The sequence below is a fragment of the Lissotriton helveticus genome, chromosome 3_2, assembly GCF_964261635.1.
Source record: "Lissotriton helveticus chromosome 3_2, aLisHel1.1, whole genome shotgun sequence".
In the NCBI taxonomy this organism is placed as follows: Eukaryota; Metazoa; Chordata; class Amphibia; order Caudata; family Salamandridae; genus Lissotriton; species Lissotriton helveticus.
Genome location: NC_136062.1, coordinates 290,486,744 through 290,508,098, shown reverse-complemented (window position 1 = coordinate 290,508,098; position 21,355 = coordinate 290,486,744). Strand labels below are relative to the sequence as shown.

Below are 21,355 nucleotides of genomic sequence, written 5' to 3'. Positions count from 1 at the left end.
GCCAACTCCTCCTCTCACTCTCTCCACACACTCCTTTCACCCTCTACCTGAACACGAGTCTGCCAGAAGACTCGAATTTGTAAATAACTCATTCATTCAACTTCTACACCAACACCAGTCCATAATGAACACATCAAACTGTTGGGTATGCGGACTCATGCCGCACACGACTGATAAGGGTATCCCATACTTCATCCTGCCTTTCAGTTATTATGGTTCTCTGTGGGCTTTCCAGACCATGTTCCTATTCGCCCTAGAACCATACCCGACCCGTTCTACTGAGAGTGATTCCAGTAACAAGGCACTAGTAGCAGGGATAAGAAATATGAGTAGAGAGTTCGACACATATCTAACGATTCCCAAAGATGAACTCACTCCGTACACTCGTTGGAACGTAACTAAATATGGGGTTTACCTGAGTAAGAGCCAGACAGCAAAGAAATCCCGCCCAGTTTGGATAGTACCCAACCGAGGTCACTTATGTTTACAAGGTATCGGCAGGGATCCCAAAGCACAATTAGGAAAGAGTATATGCACGGAAACCTATGTGTTCGCTTCCCGAACTTCCCCTATACTATTAGCAGCCAAAGGCACGTATTTCGTCTGCCATGACCAAGCCTACACCTGGTTGCCCCCTGACTTCTCAGGTACATGTTTTATCTCATTTCTGCTGCCTCCCACCTACACGGCCAGAGCAGATTACCATCGGACAAGGACAGCTAGGGGTGTCGTGAGTAATGACGACACCGCGGGTCAGGAATTAGCTGACTTCGCAAAGGGTTTTCTGCCATTTTGGGGGCCTATGGTGAACAGCAGGAATATTCGCCAGTTATCAAGGATAGTTGAATCCGCCGTGATTACAACGGCCGGAGCCCTTGGAAATTTGACGACCGAACTTCAGTCGGATCGACTTATGACCCTTCAGAACCGAGTTGCCCTAGATATCATACTCGCCGATCGTGGTGGTGTGTGTAGAGTGATCTAATCCAGTTGTTGCATTTTCATCCCTGATAACGCACCGACAGTGTACCAGGCCATCTCTAAGCTACACGAGATATCTGGTTCCCTTCACGTAGAAAAAGGGGACTGGTCCTTACTAGGGTGGTTCTGGGAACTGATCGCTACCTGGGGATGGAAAACACTGATCTTCATTGGGATGATCTTAGCACTTCTGTTTATGTTCTGCCTGTGTGTACAGTGAGCTCCTGCACTATGTGGCCTCTGTGCTACCTCATGTGTACGGAAGCCTGTGTCAAGGGACGAACTGAGCAACAGAATGATGCTACAGCAGCATCTCCACGAATTCCTTCATACAGACTTAGACTCGGATTAACATGAATTATTGCCTTATATGAGGGCAAAAGGAGGGTCTGTGGTTCTGAAATTCTGGACCCTGCCGTTGTCCCGGTATCGAGGTCCAATACCCGTGTCCCGAAACATCAACGTACCATGACGAATTTGGTGTCGACGAACCGATAATGATTAGGACATCATTCCTATGCATTTGCGTCATGATCGAGGTATGCTAACACCCCTGAATCGTAGTTTCCGTCCCGACCCCTCAGACTCCATTTTGTAAACGGTATCCATCTTGTGTCTTGCCCTCATGATAAGTCAATTAAAGGTCGAGCTTGATCTAAAAGGGCACGTCCACCTTCCCTGACTTCCCCCTGACCTGTCCCAACTGACTCCATTGCCTCCAGCCGAACCTGTTTGGGCAGCTCCTCGCCCAGTGGCCTAATACGATAGCATCAATGCATAACATGCCCCAAACCATTCACTACATCCAGATCATGTTTTCTACACACATACTCACCTGTCCACGCTCCCTGTTTATGGCCAGTTTTATGACTAGGAGGTGCCTTCTTTTATTGGGGCTTCACCGATATCTGATGGGAGTTCCGGGCTTGGCTGGGTAATCTATCACGAATTGGACGTCTAAAATTCGGGCTTGCCTACATGACTTCGCTCTTTTGTATTATTGTAGAAATATGTGTATAGCCATATCATAAACTCAAGAATTCTTGCTTGCAGCTATTATTTTTGTATATAAGGAGAAGGCTGGTTCTGTAAAAATGAACAGTCTCCTGAGAACACATGACCCGTGTTTGTCGTGCTTCTAGGACACCTGTTACTTGGTAGCTGCCAATAAAATTCGATCTCTGACTGCGACTAGAAGACTCAGTGTTTCTGTGGTCCGGAACAAGGGAGAACTCAGAGGTCTTCGGGTGTTATCCCCTGGCACCAAACGGGTTCCTAAAAACCCGTTACCTCTGAGTGCACATCTACACAGTAGTGTTTAGTAAATGTGTGTGGTGTAGACCATGTGGCTGCTCTACAAATGTCTTCCAAAGGGATATTACCAAGGAAAGCCATGGAGGCCCCCAACTTGCGGGTGGAGTGGGCTCTGGGGGGGACCGTTAAAGTGCGCTTAGCCTTGTGATAGCAAATTTGAATACACTTAACGATCCACCTGGATATACCTGCTTTGGAAATGGGGTTGCCTTTGTGCTGGGCTGAAAAGGCAACAAAGAGTTGTTGTGTCTTCCTAAAATCCTTGGTCCTATCGATGTAGTACATCAAAGCTCGTTTGACGTCAAGAGTGTGGAGCATTCTTTCGGCTACAGTCTCTGGGTTTTGAAAGAACGCGGGTAGTTCAATGGTCTGATTGACATGAAACTGTGAAACCACCTTAGGAAGAAATTTCGGGTTAGTGCGCAGCACCACCCTGTTTGAGTGAATTTGTATGAATGGCTCTTGGACAGTGAGCGCCTGGAGCTCACTAACACGGCGCAGAGACGTAATGGCTATTAGAAATGCCACTTTCCATGTTAAAAACTGAACCTCGCATGAATGCAGAGGCTCAAAAGGCGGGCCCATCAGCCTGGTGAGGACCACATTAAGGTTCCATACAGGAGCTGGCGGAGTCCTGGGAGGGATGACCCGTTTCAGCCCTTCTAGGAAGGCTTTAATGGCAGGGACTCTGAAAACGGAGAGATGCTGCCTGTTTTGGAGATAAGCTGCTATGGCGGATAAGTGTATCCGAATGGAAGCATACGCCAGCTTGCATTTGTAAAGATGTAACAAATAACAGATGATGTTGTGAGTGGATGCATCTAGCGGGTTGATGTTGTGTTCTGTACAGTAAATTACAAACCGCTTCCATTTTGCTGCATAGCAAGCTCTGGAGGTGGGCTTTCTTGCCTCCCGTATGATATCCATGCAGGCGTGAGGCAAGTTAAGGTAGCCAAATTCTAAGACTTCAGGAGCCAGATCGCCAGGTTGAGCTGTTGCGGGTCTGGGTGCTGAATGTCGCCATGGCTCTGCGTCAAAAGTCTGGGCGTGAGGTGCAGCCTTTGATGCGGTACCACGGAGAGTTCTAGAAACGTGGTGTACCATGGTTGGCGTGCCCACGTTGGAGCAACCAGGATGAGTGTCATCGAGTGTTGCTTTAGCTTTCGTGCCACCAGCGGTATGAGAGGTGCTGGGGGAAAAGCGTACGCAAATCTGCCTGACCAGTTCATCCATATCGCTTTGCCCTGCGACTGTGGGTGAGGGAGCCTGGCGGCAAAGTGTTGGCATTTTGCGTTTTCCCTTGTGGCAAACAGGTCTATCTCTGGATGACCCCACTGCTGGAAGTACGGGCGCAGTACTGATGGATGTATCTCCCACTCGTGCATTTGGTGGCAGTACCTGCTGAGCAGGTCCGCCATCTGATTGTCCTTGCCCGGTAGGTGTTCCGCCATGAGGAAGATGTTTCTCTGAATGGCCCACTTCCACATGCTCTGAGCCAGATGAGACAACTGTGGAGAGTGTGTACCTCCCTGCTTCTGAATGTAGTACATGGCTGTCATGTTGTCCGTCCGGATCAACACGACTTTGTTGCATAGATGTACTTTGAATGCCTTCATTGCCATGAAGATCACCATCAGCTCTAGGTGGTTGATGTGCATCTTCCTTTGCTGAGTTGTCCATAGTCCCTGCACTGTGTAGTGGAGCACATGAGCTCCCCAGCCCTGTAGAGATGCGTCCGTCGTTAGGATGATCTGTGGCACAGGCTCCTGGAACGGCCGGCCCTTGCAAAGGTTGTGTGGATTCCACCAATGCAGAGAGTTGTATGCCCGACCGGTCACCAACACTAGGTCCTTTAACTGTTCGTGAGCCTGATTCCACTGACGTGCCAAGCACTCTTGAAGCGGACGCATATGTAGCCTCGCGTGCGGGACTATGAAGATGCAGGAGGCCATCATGCCTATCAACTGCATGAACACTCTTGCTGGCAGCGAGCGTTGCGGCCTGAACCTGTGGATGAGCGACTGAATGCTGTTGATCCTCACAGGATTCGGCTGAGCCGTGGCCGCCAGAGTATCTATCGTCGCGCCCAGATACTGCCGCACATGGGCTGGCTGAAGGTGCGATTTGGGATAATTGAGTGAGAATCCCAGACTGTGAAGAAGGTGAATGGTGTGGGACATGTTGGCGGCGCACAGTTGGGCCGACTTTGCTTGGACAAGCCAGTCGTCCAGATAAGGGTAAACGTGAACGTCCTGCCTTCTGAGGTGCGCAGCCACTGTCGCCAGGCATTTTGTGAACACCCTGGGCGCCGTGGTCACTCCGAAAGGTAGGACCTTGAACTGATAATGCCGACCCTGAATGGTGAATGTGAGGTATTTTCTGTGTGATGGATGTAGAGGAATGTGAAAGTATGCATCCTTGAGATCTAAGGTTGCGAGGAAGTCTCCCTGGGTGAGCAACGGAAGAACTTGCTGCAGCGTCAGCATGTGAAAGTGTTCTGAGAGAATATATTGGTTCAGGGGTCTGAGGTCCAGAATGGGTCTGAGGGACCCATCGTTTTTCGGGATTAAGAAGTACAGGGAGTACACTCCTGTGCCTTCTTCTTCCACCGGCACGAGCTCGATTGCCCCTTTTTGCAGCATGACAAGTACCTCCTGCTGCAATAAGTGCAAATGCTCTGTAGACATAGGACGGTGTTTTGGTGGCATGTTGGGTGGAGTGGACGTTAACTCCAGACAATAACCGAACTGTATAAGTTTTCTGACCCACCTGTCTGTGGTGATGGATTTCCAGACTGGCAGGAACTGCTGGAGTCTCCCCCCGACAGGTGTTGTGTGGTCGGGGGGCAGTGGCAGGGCGTCACTGTTTGGTGGTGGCACTGTTGCCCCGATAGCCGCCTCTACTCTGCTTGGTGTAAGAGGACTGCGCCCCACCTTTAGTGTATTGCGTTTGCTGGGACATCTGGCCTCTGGAAACACCTCTATTGCCTGAGCGACGAAAAGTATTGGCCCGAAACTGTTGGGACTGGAGAGCTCCCATGGACTTTGCAGTCTCGGTATCCTTCTTTATTTTTTCCAGTGTGGTATCCACCTGAGGACCAAACAACCTATCAGGGTTGACCGGCTGATTGAGGATGGTGGTTTGTATCTCCGGTTTGAAACCGGAGATTCTGAGCCGTGCCTGACGTCTCAACATCACACTGGTGTTAATGGCCCTGGCGTCCGCCACGTCCAGCGCACATTTAATAGAAGCGTTGGAGATGAGCTTCCCTTCCTGAATGGGCATTTCCGCCGCCTCCTTATACTGATCGGGTAGATGTTGTAACAGGGTCTCTAGTGTGTCATAGTGCGCCCTGTCATATCTGGCCAGGAGTGCCTGAGTGTTTGAGATATGCCAGATATTGGCTGCTTGAGCCGCCACCCTCTTTCCTGATGCCTCCAGCACCTTAGATTCCTTGTCCGGGAGAGGAGCATCACCTGTGGTTTGCGAATTCGCCCTCTTCCGGGCATTAGAAACGACCAGAGAGTCCAATGGCAACTGGCCCTTGATGTAGGTAGGGTCTCCAGGTGCCGGCTTATATTTGTTTTCAATTCTTAGGGTTGACCACCCTGGCACGTGTGGGTTCCTTAAAGATGTCTGCAGCATGTTTGAGAACCCCTTTCAGCATTGGGAGAGTTTTGACAGTCTTTTTTGCTGTGGAAAAGGTATCAAAAAGGAAGTCCACGTCAACAGGGTCAGCGTGTAGCTCGACGTCGTGGTTTTTAGCCGCCTTTTCAATGAGAGCATTAAATGCTGCAGAATCCTCAGTAGGAGATGTTTTAACATTGTACACTTGAGTGTCTGGGGCAGTCTGCGGATCCCCTGGGTCCCCTGCATCTGCCCAAGAGTCCTGGTGATCCTCAGGATCAGTGTTGGCAGGAAAGTTATACCCTTCGTCATCACCTTCCCCAGCCTCCACATCTGAATAAGTGGGTGAGGGTGTGGCAACTCTAGGAGTCTGTGGAGCAAGTGGCTCAACCAGAACCAGGGAATCCGTAGAAGGCTTCTTGCGCTTCAAAGGAATAGTGTAGGACTCCAAAGGCTGCGTTGCCGTGATTTTTCTTTTTTAGAGGGTAAGTTTACCGGTGTCGGCGTCGATAAAGTGTTCCGACTGCTCCTCCATCAAGGGTTGTCGATGCTTTAAGTTCTCAAGCTGCGGAGAAGGCTTCGACCCTGCAGACCCTTGCACGGGCGCGTTGGCGACCGACCTTGGTGCGAAGGCCTTTGGTGCCAACTTCGGCGGCAACGTAAACAGGAGTGGCGTCGAAGACTTTGGCGTTTTGGCAGCCGGCTTCGGGGTGGAAGCATCCTTCGGATCGACTGCGGAGGCCTTGATCCTGATGCGTTGCAGTGAGTCCGACACCTGCTTCGTAAAGGAAGCGGACGGTTTCGTCAACCCGACAGACGTCCTCGGTCCACCAGCGTGTGAAGACTCGAGCGTCGATGTCTTGGTTTTCTCCGGCCGAGGCACAGGAGCAGCTTTCGTAGGTGCGCCGTGTCCTCCTTCCGCGCCGATGACTTTGGGTCGGCGGCCTTGACTCCCGGGGTTGGGGCCCCAGTCTTCGGCCCGACGCCCTTGGTCGATTTTGGATCAACGCCCTTGACCAACTTTGGCTCGACGCCTTTGGACGACTTCACCGGGTCGACAGGCTTCTTCGGCTGCGGCCGCCCCGACATATCGGAAGACGAGGAGGCGGCCAGAGGGACAGACGTCTTCTGTTTCGTTGGCATGTCCATCACTTTCGGTTTCGTCGACACCGAGGGTTTTACTTTCGGTTTCGTTTTGACGACCGGCGGCTCCGCAGAAGTGTCCGTAGCCGGGCCCGTAGGCGAGGCCGTGGATTTGGGTGCAAGGTCTTGGGTAAGGCCGTGTGGCGATCCCGCGACCTGAGCCTTAGTGATTGTTCGAACGGGGCATAGCTCTTCGCCTGAGCTATCTTCCATGGCCCCATAGGCCTCATCGTCGTTTCCTACCTCGTCGACGACTTCTTCTGCATCGAGCGCCTCGACATCCGCGTCGTAGTCGATCTCCTCCGCAGGAGGTGAAATTTGCAGATGAACTTCTTGTTCGTCGGCTTCTTCTATCATGAAGATGTCCACCGGTGCCGGGGCCGACTGCTGGGCCTCCAGTCGCGCCAGGCGCCGAAGCCGAATCGTCTTCTTCGATCTAAACCGGGAACAAGCCATACAGTTGGCTTCATCGTGGTCCGGCGAAAGGCACTTGTTGCACACTGGGTGGACGTCGATGTGGGGATACTTCGATCCACACACGGGACATTTCTTGAACGGGCTCCGTTCCATGATGTGTCGTTGAAAGTCTTGCTGCGTCGACTGGGCCTCAAGCACCAAAGAGTCACGCGACTCCTCGGGACGTCCGACTCGGGGACTGAGCCGGAACAGAGTTGGGCACCGAGAGCAAAAACAATACCGACGGTATAGGAAAAGGCCTTCAGGCCGATAGAAAGTCTATATCGATTCCGAACTGGAGATAACGAATACACATCCGAACCCAATGGCGGAAAAAAACAATCTGGGGATGGAGTCGATGCCCATGCGCACTGTAGTCCAGGGGAAGAGCCACCTTTCTCGTGATACTTCGAAGACTCTTCCAGGACAACAATGTGCAATCATCCGGACCCAACACTAGGCGGCGATCTATGCTATAGATATGAATTCAGCAGCCCACATGCCTCAAACTTACTGTTTACCTTCGCAGATTCAATGTCATTTGTTACTCTAATTTTTTTCTCACTTTTGGACGTACTGCCATGCGCACAATGCTGAATATTAAAGACAAGCGACATGCAACCCCGGCCTACCAACATAGCCTCAACGTTATATTTACCACAAAAAAGTGTGTTGGTTGCTTGCGAGTCGCATGTTTTTGTAAGTCTTTGAAAAGTTAAATAAAATGTGTTAAAAACAGAGTTGGATATTTACTTTGAGGTGTGCATGGTTTAATTGAAGAGTGAAGTGAAGAGGGCGTTTAAAGGCAAGCGCAGTGCATCAATAGGAAACCAAACACCACAAGACGATAAAATCTCAACGGCCATTTGTAGAACCAGCGAGTACCATAAAAATAAAAAAGGAAGCCATTAAAAAGTCAGGTAAATAGACAGTCAACAAAAAAAAATCACACAATTTACTAAAGTGTGAAAATCAGCGAAATTAGGAACAGACTGAATATAAAGTTAATCTGCTTCAAGATATTTGCCAAATATAATGAATTAATTAAAAAGAATTATGACAGAAGAAAGTGACGTAGAGTTAAAGAATAAAATTTGCGATAATGTATTTACAAGGGGACGCCCGTGAAGCCCTAGCTCAATCAGGACCTACTTGCTCTCTGCCAACAGTCCCGGGGGGACTGCAACGTCTTGTCTGCCTTGCTCTAACAGTCCCGGGGGGGGGCTGCATCCATCACTGCATCTTGCCTGCTTTGCTGCCGTCTTGCGGAGGGGGGACTACAATTCCCAGTGTCCCTCTCGCCACACCCACCACTGCGTCAGAGCAGCAGCGCCAGGAGGCGCCATAAAATCCCTTGTGGGCCCCCGTGGCGCGCGGGCATGCCCGGGCGCTGCGCGGGCCAAGCCCGGGCCAAGGGCAGGCCCGTCCCGCACCCGTCAGCGACAGGAAGAGGCAGGGCAGGATCACCCCCCCTGGTCTTTTCATTATACATTAACCCCCCAAAGACTACTCCCTTGGAAGTTACTGCTGGACTACAATCCCACTCCACCTAAACAGCAAGTAGTCCATTCTTTCTGGGGGATTTGGAACTATATTAACTTTTGCAATTGTCAACTTAGACTGCGCAGCTATCTCTCCGTCTAAATAATGATGGGTTGTGAGTTAATTGCCCTTGGGGATTTTTTGTTTGGAATATCCAATTGCTGCGAGGAGTGCCTGGGTCTATTGAACTGTATTTTAATCTAGAACCGTATCTGTTTAGCAACTAGGTCGAGGGGCGTTTCTCATAAACAAATATAGCTTTGAAATGGGGAAATCCACCAGTATCCCGAAAAAAAAGCAACTCGGGCTCAACCCGCCACATTCACGCCACCGCCAGTGACATCAATTGATAAAATGTTGCAAAGGGCTCTAGGTGGTGTCACTTCCGAAATTCAATGTACCGAAAGGCGGCTTTCAATCACCCCTGATCTTTGTTTGCCCACTTTAGATTCACCTATTGAAACCAACCTGTCTGGTACACTGATATCTCCTGAAGATGTGATTATGTCTCCTTCACTACAAGTGGACCCTGATTTAGATTTAACTTTACCGTCAAATAAGGGTATGGACACTCGTAAAAAGGGGAATAGTAAGCAGACAGTTGGGAGGGCGACCACTAACAAGAAGGCAAGAATAGGGTGCGACCCAGGAGTGGAAGTTCCTACTGATCGGGACCTCATAGTAGAGCTCCCAATTATTCCTAGTGCTGCAACAAAGTACCCAGTCTGGGCCCAGTCATTAATAGCTGACCTCTTGATTCAACGTGGCGACCTGATTAGGCAAGAGGTTGCCCCATTAGTTGAGCAACTAAAATCACTGACAACCATGGTAACTACAAGGCAAATGTAACCTGCCCTTATTGAAACACCTCATGGAGTAAAGGGGGAAGCTCAATTACCAACCTAAATCCGTGCCCTGGGGTCTCCACAAACAAAAATGTGACCATTAGCAGCCAAAGTCCCACCACAAGACAGTCCACTAGCCAGGGCCATAGTAATATACCACAGCCCTTGGTTGCACAGCGTGAGAACGACCGAACTACAAATACTATACTGAGGCCAGCTCATGCTGTGACAGAGAGTCGTCAGCCAATGGCCTGCCCCCCTCAGAAAACCCACTAGTACAGGGCAGGCTCGGTATACAAGGAACAAAGAGACAGGGGTAAGGGTGATGCTGTTTTGCCAACTATAAACCTTCCTCCAGAAACATTACCTTACGTAGTTGTTCTAACTGGGGTCCCTCCCTTAAATGGTTCCCAGAGGGAGTCGCAGCTGGAACTTAGGAATAGGAGTTTATTCTGGCTAGCATCACACAGATACTTTCCCTATGAGAGGGCAGGGGAAATTTTGATGGTACGGAGAGTGGATTGGGTGGGACCAAACAAAAAAAATATTTTGGGTAATTGTGTGGTCGTTAATTTCAAAACCCCCCAGATGGTAAGCTCTTTACTCAACAATAGAAGTATTCCTGTTGAGAACCACACAGGAGTGAGAGTGCTCCCTCTAGCTCACTTTTACTCCAACTGCTCCAACCTTGATAGGCCAATGACTCTCCTAGGCCACACCAAACAGAGGGAGGAGGGACAGCACCTGACCCGTAGACATTTTACAGATAGGCCTCTCTTCTATGACTTGTCGGTAAATAATCGTTATGGACCCTTAGAAGATGTCGATTGACCATCCACCGTAGAAGCCTTGGGCTCTGCCAAAAGCAGCAAGAAAAACCAGGAAGGGAATGTGTTGACAACTATAGGGAACCCGCAGTGGACATCGTCTGTTGTTTTAAGTACCGAACTAGGGACACATGTGCGGCTGACCTCGAGGAATGGGGCTTTGTTATGTCAATCCTCCCCCTCTCCATCGGAGATTATACTAACCAATCCCATTAATCTCCCTAATGACATCGTAAAATCGCGAAACTGCCGAAAGCTAACCAAAATTCCCCCTAAATCATTGAGTGGAGCATCTAGTTCTGGTAGAGATTTGAAGAGGTTATCCTGGAATGCGGCTGGCATCAAAGGTAAACTCTCTTCTCCTGAATGGGGTTTGTTCGTCGACCAGTTTGATGTGTGCCTGTTCCGGGAGACATGGGCAAGTGAGGATTGTGCAAGGGTGGGCTTTGTCATATTTAATATACCAGCTATCACCAGAGGGAGGGGAGGCCATCCGGTGGACTATCCATTTGGGTAGCTTCTCATGTGGGCTGTAATCCTACCACTCTAAACTGCTACTCTCATGATATCCAATCGGTATTGCTCACTTTTCCCTCCAAACTGAGATTCGCAATTATTAACATTTATTCGCGGCCTGTAACCCTGGCCCAGGAATCTAAAACTCTTGAGGAGTTAAACCTCTTCATTCCGTTGGTGCCGCTTAACTCGGGATTGATAGTTGGGGAGATCTAAATTGCCACTTTGAACCCCTCGCAAGCACTCATGATGTCATCACTAACAATGAGGACCTGCAGTGGGCCATACCTGATCGACAAACTCATCAAGTTAAATCCTGGTCTCCCTTAGTTCTTCAAAGCAAGGCCATCTTTTTAAATCACTCCCTGAGGGCCTGCAATGGCTGTACACCCTCGGATAGGCTGAGTAAGCCCACATTTAACAGAACCGGCCAGACTACATTATGGTAGAGAGTAGGTCATGGCATAGGGTTATGGATTTTGAGGTCATTCCACGTGTTGATAGTGACCATAATGATTTGACATTATCTTTGAAGGTCCCGGATTCAGGTATATCTCCTGCTAGCGAGGCCCCTACTGATGATAGGTTAACCCTCACTAATAATAGAAGAAGAATAAAGTGGGGGACAATGAAACAATCTCCAGAGAAGTTGAGAACACTATATGAAATGGTTATTCCAATCCTGCAGGAACTTGGTAGTGCTCTGACTGATGGGGATAATCCAGCCCACACTCACTTGGTTGCAACACTCCATAAGCAGCTGATAGACAACTTAGCTGATATTCTAAATCCTACTAGCCGCCCCCCAAAAAAAGTCACCATATATGTGGTTCAATGACAGATGCCGCAAGGCTAAACGAGTGTTGCTAGCGGCTATCAAAGGGAAAAATAAGTCCCTAACAAAAATCAGGCGGGCCCAATACAAAGAAGTTGTTTCTAGCGCTAAACTGTCCTGGGAAGAAAATAAATGGTCGGACATTAAAGCCGCCCTGTCGACCCGGGACATGAAAACATTCTGGGCCACAGTAAGAGCGGGTAGTAAGGAGGGTAATCTTGTGGATGAACCAAATCTACAAGCAGAATTGTGGACTGAGAACTTCAAAGCACTGTTTGCAACTGATTCAAAACAGGACGCACAAAGAGAACCCATGGGCACACTTTGCTTACAGACTAGCTGCGCAGAGGATCAACCAGTATTAGCTTATAGACAGGTACAGGAGGTCTATGAAGGGATAACACTACGTGAGGTCATTTTAGCGTTAGAAAAGCTACCAGCCGGAAAAGCACACGGTTTAGACAAACTCCCCTGGGATCTGTTTTGCGAAGAACCAACCATCTGGGGCCATTATTTGTGGGTGCTATTTAGTGCCATTATGAACGGTATGCCCATTCCTGACACCTGGGCTGGGGCAGAAATAGTCCCAATCTTCAAAAAGGGCTCTCCATTACACCCTGCAAACTATAGACCGACCAGTTTGATCAATGTCAAAAACTGTTTGCTCGGGTAATACTAGAACGGATGCAGGGCTGGCTGGAAGAAAATGACATCATTAGCCCCTATCAAGCTGGAGTCAGGAAAAACAGCTCCACCGTGGACCAAGTATTTAGATTTCAACTAATTACTTGGAAGACGGTATCAATAGAGGGTGGCAGCCTCTATTTGATATTCGTGGACCTGAAAACGGCTTTTGATCTGGTGCCCAGATCCAAACTTTGGGGGGTCCTAAGAGACATGGGGATTCCATCTCATCTACTTGACCTGCTTATCAAGCTGCATGATGCCACCTATGCTTAAGTAAGATGTGGAAGGGGCGGAGAATTAACCAATAGGCTCCCAGTTGGCAGCGGCATGAGACAGGGCTGTGTGCTTGCACCGACCCTGTTCTGCCTCTTTGTCAACGCAATCTTCCCACTACTTGCAGAGGTCGTAGACAACGATGCCCCGAAGTTAGCAAACATCAAGGTGGCAGCATTGATGTTTGCTGACAATACCCTCTTGTTATCCAAGACGCCGATGGGTATCCAGAGGCTATTGGACAGGTGTGCCGTATTTTGCAACAGAGGGGTTTGGCGATTAACACCACCAAAACCAAGTTTATGATTGTTAATCCGCCTAAGACAACACAGCCCAACCCACAATTAAATGGGATAGCTTTGGAAAGGGTGTCTGTCTTCGAGTATCTGGGTGTCACCCTTATAGAAGACATGCAGTGGGTGGCCCAGATAGCCAAAGCCAAGCTCAAGCTAGCCCAGATCGCTGGGAGTATAGCCAAAATGGCAAGGGAATCATCAACTAAACCCATTGGCCCTGTGATTGAGATGTATTATGCGCAAGCGAGGGGAGCCACATTGTATGGGGTGGAACTCTGGGGACACTCCTCGCCCGCTCCTCTAATTGCAGTGGAGAACAGTTTTCTTAGGCAAATTGTGGATCTTCCAGCTAGTACCCCGCTAATTCCCTTGCGATTAGATCTTGGCATCTCCCCGATTGAAGACGAGGTCGCCCTAAGACCTTTAAGCTTTTGGCGAAGACTGTGGGCGACCCCTGAACTAGTAACATTCCAGGCAGAAACCAATGAGCTACTATCCTACCCTGGGCTATTGCAAGAGATCCCTTGGTTTACACATGTAAAGTATGATTGTGAAAAGCTAGGTAAACCAATGTTGTGGAGTAGACCAGGGGAGACTACTCTTTCGTTCCCTCGAGCTATATTACCGAGGATCTATCGAACCCGAAAGCTCCAGGCCATTCACTCAAACCCAAAATTAGGCACTCTCACAATTCAGTTTCTCACTGTAAAGGATAACTATAAACTTGAAACCTTCATGGATGATATCCTACCACAGGTAGCAAGGAAACTGTACATGCAGTTCAGACATAGTACCTTACCCCTACATGCTTTCACTAACAAATGGGTTGCGCAATCTGAACATGGGTGCCCTGCATGCGATAGTCAAGAGGAAACAGAACTGCATGTTTTATTTTTCTGCCCAGGATACCAGGAAGCAAGGCGATATTGGCTAGCACAACTCTGCCGGAATTTGGGGATTGGGCACTGTAGGGAGGCATTTCGAGTCCTAAAATATGATACCTCCAAACACATTGTCTTTGCCGTCTCTTGCTATTTAAATACAATGTGGCGAAGGAGATGGGGCTTTATTGAAAAGGAAAAACAATCTCAAATTGCCAATCGGCATGCACCATTAACATAAAGTGTCCAGCAAGAGATTAGTATATCTGAGATACAGTTTTTTTAATTGTTCTTTTATATAAAAGCTTTCATGATGAATGTGATTTTAGTGTAACCTGTGTATTTTTAATTATTTATTGAAATATTTCTACTATCTCTTGTCCGTTGTGTACACTAACATTAATTGAAATGATTGCTTTTCACTTATGCCCATTTTTATGTCTTCCTTGTCCACTGCCCTGTTCTACTTGGCAAAATTCTTTTTTTTCATGATTTTATAAACCAGAAACTAAAATATTTGTATTTATTATTTTTTTTTTGTCCTCATCTCACCCTTGGCAAGTACAGGCGAACACTGGCAGCCCTAATCCATCCTGGGCGCCCAGGGCTGAAGTTCTTGCTTTGCCTGGAGCCATCCCGGCTGCCCCTTTATTCCAGGGCCAGGTGTAATCATAGGACATTCTCAGGACTTTGAACCAGCCTCATTTCTACACCCCAGTCTATCAGGGGTTGCCAAACAATATTATTGGTGTTATGTAGCATTCTAGATTCGAAATGTGCCATTCTTAATACAGCCCAGAGCCAATTTTCATACAGGGGAGGACTAGCATCTTTCCACAACTTGCAGATTTCTCTACGTGCAATGAGTATAAGAGTAAAGAATAAAGCAACCTGCGTCCCCCTAAATCTGCTAATAAGGTCCGTGTCCAGACCAAACAAGACCCTTACAGCGTTCAGTCTCAATGTCACCTTAAAAATACTCTCCAAAGCCTTCTCCACAGTACTCCAGAAATTACACAGAATAGAACATTCATAAAAGACGTGGATATCGGATCACTGAAATATTATCGACGGTCACATTATCGACTAGCAATAATATCATTGAATAATTATCGACTACAAAAATATCGACTTTGTATACTTATTACACAAAATACAAAAATATCGAATAAAAAATATCGATTATTTAGAATATCGAGTACATAAATATCGTCTTATTAAATATCGACTACTAATATATCGTTGTTCATGAAATTACACCTAACACTACAAAAATATCGACTACTAAAATATAGAGTACAAAAATATCGTTTCTAAACAAATATCGAGTTATTTTTTGTACCCTTTCATGTCTAAAATACCATATTAATGGTCTATAAAAGTCATTGCTCTATACAAAAAACATTTTACATATAATACCTGTTACTTTTATAACATTACTATTTATCATCATTTGCTATACATTATATTAAATGCGTTCTATCATTTGAAAAAGAATCTTTACATGTAACTAAAATTTTCATAATATTTTTACACTTACACATCTATTTTATTTAACAACTAACCTGCTTTAATGCGGAAAGCACCACATACCACCATTCTCACATCAACAAACACACCAATTAACATTAAAAAAATTCAAACTAGCCTATACAATCCTTCCTTTCATCCTACAACCAATCAAATCTAAGCACACAAAATACACATACTATAAAAGGGATACATGCATTCTACCATTTGCTGCTGCTAACTCCATAGAAAGAAGATGCCAACACTCTGAAGATTTTGTTCCTGAACAAACATCTTTAAAGATCCAGCTCACTAGCTAATCATTCAAGTAAGTTACATTCCATTATTTAAAAATCTAAATTAGTAGTCTATTATTTTACTTATATCTCCTAACTCTTCCACTTATTTAATTTTTATCTCCTCCTACTTTTCTGATAGAAACTACTACAAAAAAATTCCTAATACATGCTCCTATTTCTTCCCCTGCAAAATAAGATAGTAAGTATATATTAATGGTCTGTTATACAACAACAGCTGTTTTTAAACAGTATTTCACAAGATTCATACTTAATTTAAAACATTTTATTCACAGATATTCAGCGATTTTCCGATTTCAACACTACAAATGTATAGAACTACACTAATTAAACATGTAAGTATATATGTTTTTGTTAGTAAACAACCAATATTTAAAATGCTATTTTCTAAACAACATATCTTGCATATTACATCTTCCCTACAGATCCAATAAAAACATCCTACATCAACTATACCAAAAGACAAGACTACCCTTGTAAAAAATGTAAGTATACTTCAATTTGTCTAAAATTTCCAATAAAAACAAGAACTATGTTCTTAACACCATGTTATGTATTTTATATTTCCTCTACAGATATTGTGAATACATCATACATCTATTCTACCTACAGCAAAGAAAAGTACATATTCAGAAGTTAGTATACTTTTAAATATTTCCAATTTCCCAACGCTTCAAAATAATTTTTATCATATGTGACATGTATTTATTCTATCTTCTCTACAGATCTAAACTTTACTACCTTGATGTACTCCACCAAATACTACAACTCAACTATTTAAACAAGTAAGTATATGTAATGTTCACATCAAATGTAGTACTAAGCAAATTAAAAAACTGCTTTTACCTAGGAAAAACGTTTGTTATGTACAAACATTAACTTAGCATTTCTATATTTTCATACCAACAGTAAATAAAGAAATACATACAAGAAAGTCCTTCAAAATACAGTTCTGCATTTGTGATTACAACTTTTAGTAAACGTAAGTATAAATACAACATTAATTATGTTAGCACCACTAAGTGAAATATATGTTATTTGATTTTGTTTCTTTCTACTCTTTCCTAGAACAAGTAAAACAAAATGACAGAAGGTGCAGAATTTGTTATGTCACAGAAAAATAAATTACTGTTATGTTATATGGGTTATGTTTATAGCCAGGAAAGACAAAGTGGTAGAAAAGTTTTCTGGAAATGTACAAAATATTACTCAAACAAATGTTATGGAAGGGCTACTACAGAGGAAACTAATGTGCTATTTACCAGGGAACACAATCATCCCCCCAATGTCACAGAAATTGAAATAAGAGATGCTTTAGAAAGTATAAAGTATGCTAGCACACAAAGTGATAGACCAACAACACAAATCCTTAAAGAGGAACTGTTAAAAGTCCCAGCCCATGCTTCAGGTCAACTACCCTCTATTGACTCCCTAAAACGCACAATTGCATACACTAAAAGACGCACTTCCACAACCCCACCCAACCCTACTACTTTTGAGGATATTATTATTTCACCAGAAATGTCCATCACACACAATAAAGACAAATTTATCCTTTTTGACAATGAAAGCAGTACAAACAGAATCATAATGTTTGCAACTGCAAGTAATTTAAGAAAAATCCAACAGTGTCCCCAATGGATGATGGATGGAACATTTAAACCATGCCCAAAACCTTTTTATCAACTATATTCCATCCACGGGTTATACCATAACTATAACATCCCTTTCATTTACTGTTTGCTACCAAACAAACAGCAAAACACTTACACAGAAATATTAAATGTTCTCAAAAATGAAATCAATAATTATTTTCCAGAAAAAATAATTATTGATTTCGAATTAGCTATGATTAATAGCATTTTGAAAATATTTCCCCACACAGCAATCTAGGGTTGCTACTATCATTTCAATCAGAGCATATGGAGACATCTCCAAAAATCAACTTTAAGTATTTTGTACTCAACAGATAGCACCTTTGCCTATCAAATTAAAAAATTGATAGCACTGGCCTACGTTCCTGTTACCGATGTAGCGGAACACTATAATTTATTAATTGACAGCACATATTACAAGAGGAATGAAGATAAACTAACCCCATTACTGGATTATTTCGAAGATACTTGGGTGGGAAGGTTGCACAGATCTGGACATCGACGCCAACCCAAATTCCAAATCCCTTGGTGGAATGTCTATCTTAGTGCTTTAAACCAAGAGTCTAAAACCAACAACAGTGTAGAAGGGTGGCATAATGCTTTCCAAGCTACCACAAGCAGAACAAGACCCACATTCCATAACCTACTAGAAGCTTTGATAAAAGAACAAAGCTATCAAGAACTAAGAATGGAACAATCTGTGACCCAAATTGGTCCAAAACTAAGTAAACAAACTAAACAAATGTTCCGACTACGGCAAAGTCAAGTCACACTATACCCTACAACTAGAGGATTAGAATATCTGGCAATAATAGCTAAAACCCTACTATAAAAATGTCGACAAAATATACTAATATCTTCTTACAATAATGATACATATAACAATCATAAACATTTCTAAACAATTATAAATAAGACATATTTGTTTTACAAACTTATCAAAATTTTGCACATTATTTCTGAACAAATATGCAATATTTATAATTACATCACACATACACATTACATAAAGATCGACATTTCCCACCCAATACATAGAAATATAAAAATACTTACAATTTCTGTAGATGAAAGAGACGTAATGAAGCAAAATACAATCCATACAATCCATTACAAAGTACGAAAAATCCAATATGGGAAACCATCAAAAACCCGAAAATTATGTAAAAATAAAATAAACGCTCCAGGAAATCCCGAAAACAGTAGTGTGGACACTTTAGTATTTAAAGTGATATACACACAACTTTAAAAAAAACGGTGACGCATACCAATGTATCAATCCAATACGAAACCCTCAAAAATCCCGAAAAAAGGTTAAAATTAATAAAATCCGCTCCTGGCAAACACGAAAAATAGGAGATACACGTAAAAATATAACCATAATAAGTCATACATTAGTATCTCCGAAAAAAAACACGCTTCCTTCCATGTAGTTTTCATGCGAGGAACCGGAACCTGTAAAAAAACATACATAACGAAACCCACCCACAAATAGCCCATAAAATTTGTAAATACACTCACAATTAACATTAACCATGTAAGAAGACATTTCCTAACAATTCAAATAACACTAGAACTAAAACATACACGACGCATCTATAACGACGACATTACACCTAAACGCTACATTAACAAATCATACATACACACAAAAACACTACACAGTTCGATTATACCCTCAAACATTACCACTCAGTCATAAATTGTATATAAAATTTACCTTACCTCTCTCCACACGAAGCAACTCCCAACCGCGAGCTTCTCCAGTCTTGAATGAAGCGCAATAACCTTACGCGGTAAAAAAGTAGTCCCCTTAAACCAATTTTGAAAAGGTATCATAGAAAATACAATGTTATAGTATAAAAATATAATACATACACATTGTTATTGTAACAAATTAATACAGTAGACTCATTATAATTTAAACTGTTAAAAAAATTAAATTTCTTTAATATTAATTAATATATAGTAATTAATATATATTAATAATATTAAATAAGTATGTAACACTTGAAATAATATATGTAAAAAATTTATTTTTGTGTACATTTATAGGAATAAGTTTGTGTTTGTTTATAACTAAACATTATTAATTGTTTTGTAAATAATTAATAATAATAAATAATATAACTTATTTATTATTATTAATATAAAAATTATAACCATTTACTATATAAATAATGCCCTTAAATAATGTATTTTTATTTCTCTGAATGTATGTATTTCTGAAAAGAAAAGATAAATGTTTAAGTTTATTAATTAATAATAATAATAAATATATTTATTATTATTTTTATTAATTTAATTTTTTTTATAATAATGTCTAAGTATTATAAAAGTATATAATTGCATAAATAATCTTTTACCAATACCAGATATTATTATAAAACATATTATTCCCCTTTACAGTTATAAAGTTAACAACATAATATATTTATATGTATAATTTAAAAACAACATTGTCAGAAATATGTGAAAAAGAATGTCTTAATTAGTATTTCCATATCTTGATCAAATATAATAATTGTCATGTTACTTTATAAAAATGTATATATTAAAATTAAATATTTTATAATATTAATATATAATATTAACATTATTAAATATAAATGGAAGAAACAGAAAAATAACTTGAATTTTATTTAATTCAATATAAATACTTGTTACAGAAAGTGATTGATATTAATATTTTGTTTTGACATAAAACAAAATTGTGAAAAAATTATGTGTGACAAATTAAAACATGTACATAAATGATAATGTGTTATTCTGCAAATACAACATTTCCAAAAATGTTTATGTTATATTTGATAGTGATTGTATTGTATGACACATGAAAAAATTGGAAAATTGTAATAAAGTTTTGTGAAAACATCCATTTTGCATTGTCTTGTAATATAATAACACACTAATGTAAAATTATATGCAAATGTGCTGGACACTGACCAATTAATAATTGCTATTCCTACTCCAGTCAAAGTATTATCAGAGAAGTTGCTGGACACTGACCAATTATTATTTACTATTCCTACTCAAGTGAAAGTAATATCTGGAAAGGTGCTGAAGACTGACCATGTATAAATTAGAATAGCTACTTTAGTATAATGTTATAGTGTAAAATTTGTCAAATATTTATATATATTTTATAAATATTATTAACATATATTAGTAGTATATTTTTTGCTGAGTAGTTCAAAAAATTATTATTAGCATAAAAATGAGCAACTTTTTTTCACAAAAATCTTTCAATTATTTGTAATATTTATAAAAAAAAATCTCACACTTTATATACACAAAACAGACCCTGAACCCTAAAAATACCCCTTTACCCTAAAACTGAAAAGTGTCCATGAACTCAAAAATATACTCCTTTACCCAAGAACTGGAAACTGACCCTGAACCCTAAAAATACCCCTTTACCCAAAAACTGAAAACTGACCCTGAACCCAAAAAATTCTCCTTTACCCAAAAACTGAAAACTGACCCTGAGCCCTAAAAAATACCCCTTTATCCAAAAACCCAAAACTGACCCTGAACCCTAAAAATTCCCCTTTACCCAAAAACTAAAAACTGACCCTGAACCCTAAAAATTCCCCTTTATCCAAAAATTGAAAACTGACCCTTACCCATTAAATATACCCCTTTACCCAA

General features: G+C 42.8%; 1 protein-coding gene across 18 annotated transcripts in view; it reads right to left on the bottom strand.

Annotated features, from left to right (window-relative positions):
• The window catches only part of LOC144826666 (mucosa-associated lymphoid tissue lymphoma translocation protein 1-like), a 1,784,778-nt gene that overhangs the window by 1,388,851 nt on the left and 374,572 nt on the right, over positions 1–21,355 (bottom strand). Inside the window, exon 1 of one of the 18 annotated variants that reach the window (XM_078685261.1) lies at positions 19,430–19,516. The exons of 16 other annotated variants lie outside the window; for them this stretch is intronic. The gene's annotated coding sequence lies outside the window, so the exon portion shown is untranslated. Of the gene's footprint in view, positions 1–19,429; positions 19,517–21,355 lie in introns of those variants that run through there. One more of the 18 variants, XM_078685259.1, reaches the window with a different exon arrangement.